The 6900-nt window shown below is 55.3% G+C and overlaps 1 protein-coding gene across 2 annotated transcripts in view; it reads right to left on the reverse strand.

Annotated features, from left to right (window-relative positions):
• The window catches only part of EPHX1 (epoxide hydrolase 1), a 40490-nt gene extending 34360 nt beyond the window's left edge, over nucleotides 1–6130 (reverse strand). Inside the window, exon 1 of one of the 2 annotated variants that reach the window (XM_024753171.1) lies at nucleotides 5982–6130. The gene's annotated coding sequence lies outside the window, so the exon portion shown is untranslated. Of the gene's footprint in view, nucleotides 1–5899 lie in introns of both variants that reach the window. The other variant, XM_024753172.1, reaches the window with a different exon arrangement.
• Between the last annotated feature and the right edge of the window lie 770 nt (nucleotides 6131–6900).

Genomic DNA, 6900 nt, shown 5'->3' on the forward strand with positions numbered 1-6900 from the left:
GACAGACAGAAAGAATACAATTACTGACTGCTGATCTGATCTGATGAGAATCTTTATGGACTCAGAAGCCACCTCGGCTGGTGGTCAGGCACTCAGGGCCTGCTTTGAATCCTGGCCCTATCCCTTACCAGCCATAGCCTAGGTAAACTTAGGCCAGTGTCCTCATTTCTCCAAGCCTCAGTCTCCACACCTGCAAAATGGGTGGAATAAAGTACATCCCTTACTGAATGAACTCAGGGAAAGTGGCCGCACAGGGAACAGCTGTCACAGGCATTCGCATTTTGTTTTTAAATCCTGAGGACACTAAAGGTCAGGGAGAGAGGCCTACCCTGAAGCTGAGGGAACCTTCCCTGAGGAAGTGTTATCTGAACAACAAGAAGGGAAGTTAGGAGCGATCCTTGAAAGAGAGAAAGGCAGAGGGTTCCAGGGCAGATAGGATGCCTGAAGGCCAGTGTGGCTGGAAGGCAGAAAGTGAGGGAAGCACGGCCTAGGATAAGGAGGGGGCTCTCGGCTCTGGGGCCTGAGTGAAGGCAGCCTCAGCACCTGCCAGGAGGGTCTGGATGGGTGAAGCGGGGGGAATCATATAGGTGGGCTGCCTGGCCCAGAGCACCTTCAGAGAGGGGATGCTGACCTCCACAGATTTTAAATGTCCCTGAGCTGGGGGAGCAGGGGCCACCACAAACTCATTTACATAAGCTGCCATGCAGACTTTTAGTTAAACAACACAAGTGGGGAGCAGACTCTCTCCACCCTGCACCCTCCACCTCTCTCTCTCCCACACTCATGCTCTGGGAGTTTCATTTGAATCCTTTCCATCTCGCATTCTGTCAAGTTGTCCACTGGTTTAAATTACCAGAGAAAAAACCCAAGTGGAACACAGTTCACTGCCTATGAGGAAAAAACATTACCTTCCTGGAATTTCAATACGTGACATTCTCTATTTGAGGAGAGAAAGACTCCTATTTCAGGAGATAATAGGCGTGGGCCTATTATATAGGTGTATAATACACCGATTTGATTTCCTTTCCACCACTAACCACACTCTCTCTCCTCCCTCCCCTCCCCAAGTCTGCTTTTCCTCAGCGACGTGCTCCCGGTCTGGAAGCTTCCTCAATAGTGTGTAACAGGATAGCACTGTGAGCTGGGCCACAGCACAGTCACTTGAGCTGGCTTTATTGTCTGAAACGCACTGAAAGGGTCCCTGTGCTTCACGTACTGCAGCCCTAAGGACTAGAGTTTGAGCTCAGAGGAATATTCTGGGTTGCTGGTGTCTTGGTGGGGTCAGTTTGCTTGTGGAAATGTCTAGGTTGCAAAAGGAAATAAAAAGTCAAAAAAGGCTAAAAATACTTCTGAAGTTCAACCAAAGGTCCAGGGGGCAACTCTGAAATTAAGGTGTTCCATCTTGACAGTATCACCGTGACCCTGAGACCCACCTGTGGGAAGGGGGCACAGACCCGGCCGAGGGCAGGGGGCCGCCTTCCCCCACCTGGTGGCCAGCCTGCCGGCTCCTGCCTCCTCACAGCGACAACTTGGTTCACAGGCAGAAAACCCGGAAAGCAGGAAAATACATCCATTTTCTCCCAAAGAGTTGGTAAGAGCGTCAGATTTCCCTGAGCCCTTGGCACTCAGGGGTTAATCATGGAGCTTGGTGCTGGAATCAGTGTTTCTCTTACTGTCCAAAAGGTCCAAGTCTCTCCAGTTCTAACGAGAAGGGTAGTACAACGGGAAAGTCGCACCCAGTATCGCAAAGGCCACTCGTGCCACCTGGAAAGCCAAGTCGCAGGCTGAGCCGCCGGGGGACACCCTGAGGTGGTGGTCCTCGGGGAAGGCCCGCGCCCAGCCACTGAGAAGCACCACACGGGTCTCTGGCTCAGAGGCACCTGGCCTCCCGCTGCTGGTCACTGGCTCCCTGCAGCCCCCACGGCTCACGGCGCAGGCCACAGCCTAGCTACAGCCAGCCCGATAGGCCCACGGTGGGGACGCTCAGAACTCTTCCAGAACATGAGGACGCGTCTGGGCAGCACCACCTCCTCTGAGGAAGCCCAAAGAAGCCCTGGACTGGGACATGGTGATGGGAAGACTCCATAAGCACAGCATCTCCCGTGCTACGATAACCCTAAGAAGTAAGGCGTAGTTGTTTTCTGTTTTAAAGAGATTTAAAAATGAAGCTCCAAGAGGCTAAACAGTTTGCCCAAGTTAACCCAGCTTGCAAGTGCCAAGAAGATATTTTAATTCAGTCTATCAATCTTCCCAAACGCTAAAGGTAGTAAAAACTCCTGCTCTTGACTCGGGACAAGACCCATGGTTCCCACTTGTGGGTTAGCTATAGATTCCTCCAGAAAGAAATCCCCAAATAGAAGAGCATTTTTTTTCCTACCGCAAGCACTTTGTGCTGAGCCTAACAGGTGTGGCTTAGCAGCAGTTGGACTGTGCACTCAAATGGCTCCTCAGGAGAACGGTACCCGCTGCCTGACAGCAAAGCCAAGACAGACCATGGGGTCCAGTGGACAGGAAGACTCCACTCCAGGTCCTTGAGCCTGTCTAAAGGAATGTTCACAGGCTAGACTTCAGACACTGAAGTCTCTGTCTCTGGTGACAAAGGATGAACGATGACCTCCCTCAGGAAGTAAACATAGAGTCATTCCTCAGTATCCGTGGGGGAGTGGTCCCAGCACCCTCCAGATACCAAAATCGGTGGATGCTCGGGTCCCTTATATAAACGGCAGAGTACAGCCTGCCCTCCGTGTGGCTGGGTTCCACATCCACGGCCTCAAAGCCTAGGCATACGGAGGGCCAACTGTAACCTTGATGGCAGAAGAGGCAGTTTCGGTTTGAACCTGGTTTGCACGATGGCGTGTTCACTTAGGCAACCAAGGGCAGGATCGTAGCGTTCTCTCCTTGACAAGAGAGCGTCCAGCATTCCCTCCTCAGGGAAGGGGGTGGGGGTGGGGGCTGAATCCTTGGCAAAGCTTTGGTTCCCTCTTGGGGGAAATGCTGGGGTGCCATCTCCCTGCTGCAACCTCCCCACCTGACCGTACGGCCCCTGGAGCCTCTGCTCCTAAACCACTAGGCTCGGGCCAAGACCCACCCACCAGCAGCCCACAGGTGACCCATGGGGCCAGCTGGCCTGGGTAGTGACGCTCCTGCCTCCACCCTGGGCCCTCGACCTCTGCCTGGGGTCTTGCCTCCTACACCCTGGCCAGGCCCTTCACTCTTATTTGATGCTGCCCGCAGCGAACCCGGCGTAGGCTGCAGGACCACCTAGGCCCCATCAAAACTGACAGCTTCCCAGTAACCTCTTTCCTTTTCTGAAGATCCCTTTGGATTCTTAACCACAGAATCATCACATATTAGATCTGTAAGAAGCCTTGCAGATTATATAGCCCAACCTCATTTCATGGATGAGGTCCCCAGAGGGGAACTTACTGGCAGAGCTGGGACACCAGCCAGATATTCTTCCTATGCCAATTCTCTTTCCACATCACTGTATCACCTCTCAAAGGAATGAATCACTATGATGGGATGTAGGGTCCTATCAGAGGTGGGTTTTGAGCATGGGATCCTAGAGACCCCTCAAGTCACCACAGGCCTGCTCTGTCTGTGTCCACTCCAGCCTGAGTGGGTATGCTCTGGGCTCCTTCATCGGCAGTAGTGAGCAGCTCACACTGAGCCCTGCCTTATTTTGTAAGCCCAGCTGGGTTCCATGTCTTTGAGTATCTCAGCTCAAGGATGGAGAACTGGAATCTGGGCAGCCCCTGCCTTCCCATGTCTGGGCTAGGCCAGGACGCTGGAAGGAAAGTCAAGGTGCAAGTCAGCAATCACTAAGCCTGGGCATGTTAGGTTACGTCGATGGGAGGGTCACCGTGTATTGATAACATGGGGGCCCCCTGTGCCCTCCAGCTGGTGCTGGATTTAGACCTCAGACATGAACGAGGACACTACAGGAGGGGGCTGGGGGAGGCACTCCACTTCCTCCAGTGATCCGATGCCCTTTCTCTAAAGGTCCCTCTGCCCAAAGAGGCCCCATTCAGCCTCTTACCACGGACATCCCACTCCCATAAGTCTGTACCAGCCCATGCACTTAAGGGATAGCCGGGAGGCAGGTGGGATTACACAGGGAACACGTGGTTGGAGCAGGTGGTGTTGAAGTTCACCCTGGCGGCCTTGCTGAGCAGTTATTTCCCATGGAAGACTGTCCTTTCCTGGAACTGGAGGTGGGGGGGAGCCTCTTGTTCTCAGGCTGAGCCAGTTAAGTTTATCCGGTAGCCCACTCACACCAAAGGACCCTGGTGGCAGCTTGGCCCACACTCAGCAAACACAGATATAAAGTTCATCCATGCCAGCCACATGCCTGCCATGGGGCCTTTGCACTTGCTTGACCTGTGCACCATCACTCCAGATAGCAGTCTGCCACCCCCTTACTCCTCAGTATTATTCAAATACCCCCTCTCAGGGGGGCCTTCTTTTACCCGCCCCCCCACTTCTCTTTTCAGTGCTGTATTTTGCTCCCACATCGCTTTCTAACATAGTTTATATTTTACAAATCTATTGTCCGTATCGTCCATCTTTCCCCCAGCAGAACGGTAGACTCCGTGAAGGCATGCTCCCTGCTGAGCCCCGGTGCAGGGGCAGAGCCTACACACAGTGGTCAGTCCGCTCGCACTGCCCACGCCTAGGTGTGGACATGTGGGAAGGAAAAACTGCTTTTTGCTAAATCAGACCTGCTGGGGCTAGTGAAAGGCTACAACGTGCCCAAGCCCCCACTCCCTGAAGGAAGCAACCACCATACCAGAAGACAATGCTACTTCCCGGGGCGGTGCCTCTTCTTGCCAAAGTTTATTTTTAATGCTGAATTCAGAGGAGTCTGCGAAGCGGCACTGAGACAGGCATAAATCCCAATGCTCTCAGCAATTTCCCGCAACAGCTCGTAAATCCGATGTACTGGGTGCTGAGGTGCCGAATGCAGAGGTCCCCCCCTACTCCACGGCGGAGCCGGCACGGAGCTACAGCGTGGGGAGGTGGGGCAGGGCAGAGAGAAGGCTGTCTGCGCATCCGGGCGCCAGGGGCCCACCCAGGCTTTGTGGAGCCTGAAGTTTATATAGTGGAGGAGAGTGAAGAGGGTGGGGGACGAAGCTTCAAAATAAGTCAAAACTAGGATCACAACATTGTTAGAGTCTGACCGCGCCTCCACCCCGAAGGTGTCAGAAGGGCCGGGCAAGTGAGGGGCCGGAGGCTTAAATTCCCCAGCTTCCTGCGAGGAGGGAGGCTAAAGGAGTCTCGGGTCTCTGCTGCGCTTACACTGATCACATCCCTGGGCTCCTGCTACATGGTGAACTCTTAACCCCGGGCCCAGGTTTCCTCTCCCGTGCGCTGAGCTGAGCAGGTTGGCCTTCTCTCCCGAGAGAAGAGCAAGGGGAGGGAGAGAAAAACTGCAGCGGCGCACGGAGATGGCGAGAGAGCACGTCTCAGCTAAGAGACCTGAGATCGGTTTTAGGACTCCGGTGACAAACAAGTGCAGTTGCACTGCGTGACCCAGACGCACCCTGGAAGCGGTACTCCCCAGAAGAGCCAAGCAACGGGGCCCCGCTGCTCTCCCACTCTGGCCTGAGCCCGCTCGCAGGGCTCACGCGGGCCTCTCCCGGAGCCCGGAGCGCTTGCGGGCCAGAAGGGGCGGGGGCCGAGCGGCGCGCTCGGAGCCTAGGTCTCGACGGAGCTGCGGGATGCGGGGAAGCGGGCGGGAGCGGAGGCCTGTCTGGAAGTCTCCCTGGAGCCCTGGCCGGACGGCGCCGGCCGACAGCGTCCCCAAGCTCGCGGGATCGCGATCCGCCCCTGCACCCCGGGAGCGCGGTCACGGCCGCCCGGGCCCCGGAAACTGCGCACGACGCCCCCGGGCGCTTACGGTCGTCTGCTCCTGGCTCCCGGGAGCGCGGTCACGGCCGCCCGGGCCCCAGAAACTGCGCACGACGCCCCCGGGCGCTTACGGTCGTCTGCTCCTGGCTCCCGGGCTCGGCGGCAGCAGGTACGCGGTCCCTCCGGCTCTGGCTCCCCTGGTTCCCCGGCTCCCTATCCGCGCGTCCCCTGCCAACCCCACGCTGACCCCGCCCCGGCTCGGCCTCCCAGAGGGGCGGGCCAGGGCCGGGCCCAGGGCGGCGGGGAGACCCGGGTTCAGTCGCGCTCCGCCCCTCTTACCTGAGCTACCCGGGCGAATCTCTGCACCTGCCTAAGCTCCGCCTCTGCTTTGGAAGAGGGATCTCAAAGTGCTGCCCGCGGACCCGAGGACAGAAACGAAGCCAAAGTGTTTAGTATCTCAGGCAGTAACTGTCCACTGAATCAAAAAACAAACCCCAAGGTTGCACGTTGTATGACTTGTTTCATATTTCTAGCTGTTCATTGCTATTGTATTTTACACGTGTATTGGTCCAGGACAGATTGGGAAATTTAAAAACAAACAAATTTGTCTTTCAACACACAGAGTCTGAGAAGCATTAGTCTGGGTGAAAGTACGACCCATTCAAAGAGGTCTTCATCGCACTCGTAGAGAACGGACGTGAGGGCACGGATGGGGCGAAGGGTAAGCTGGGACGAAGTGAGAGAGTAACATGAGCATATATACACTACCAAATGTAAAACAGCTAGTGGGAAGGAGCCGCATAGCACAGGGAGATCAGCTCGGTGCTCTGTGACCACCTAGAGGGGTGGGATAGGGAGGGTGGGAGGGAGACGCAAGAGGGAGGGGATATGGGGATACGTGTATACATATAGCTGATTCACTTTGTTATACAGCAGAAACTAACACAACATTGTAAAGCCATTATACTCCAATGAAGAGGTAAAAACAAAACCAAAAACAAACAAAACCCAAAGAGGTCTTCGTGGTGAGGATGAGGTCTACAACGGGTA

This window comes from Neophocaena asiaeorientalis, unplaced genomic scaffold (genome assembly GCF_003031525.2).
Source record: "Neophocaena asiaeorientalis asiaeorientalis breed wild unplaced genomic scaffold, Neophocaena_asiaeorientalis_V1.1 scaffold634, whole genome shotgun sequence".
Classification (NCBI taxonomy): domain Eukaryota; kingdom Metazoa; phylum Chordata; class Mammalia; order Artiodactyla; family Phocoenidae; genus Neophocaena; species Neophocaena asiaeorientalis.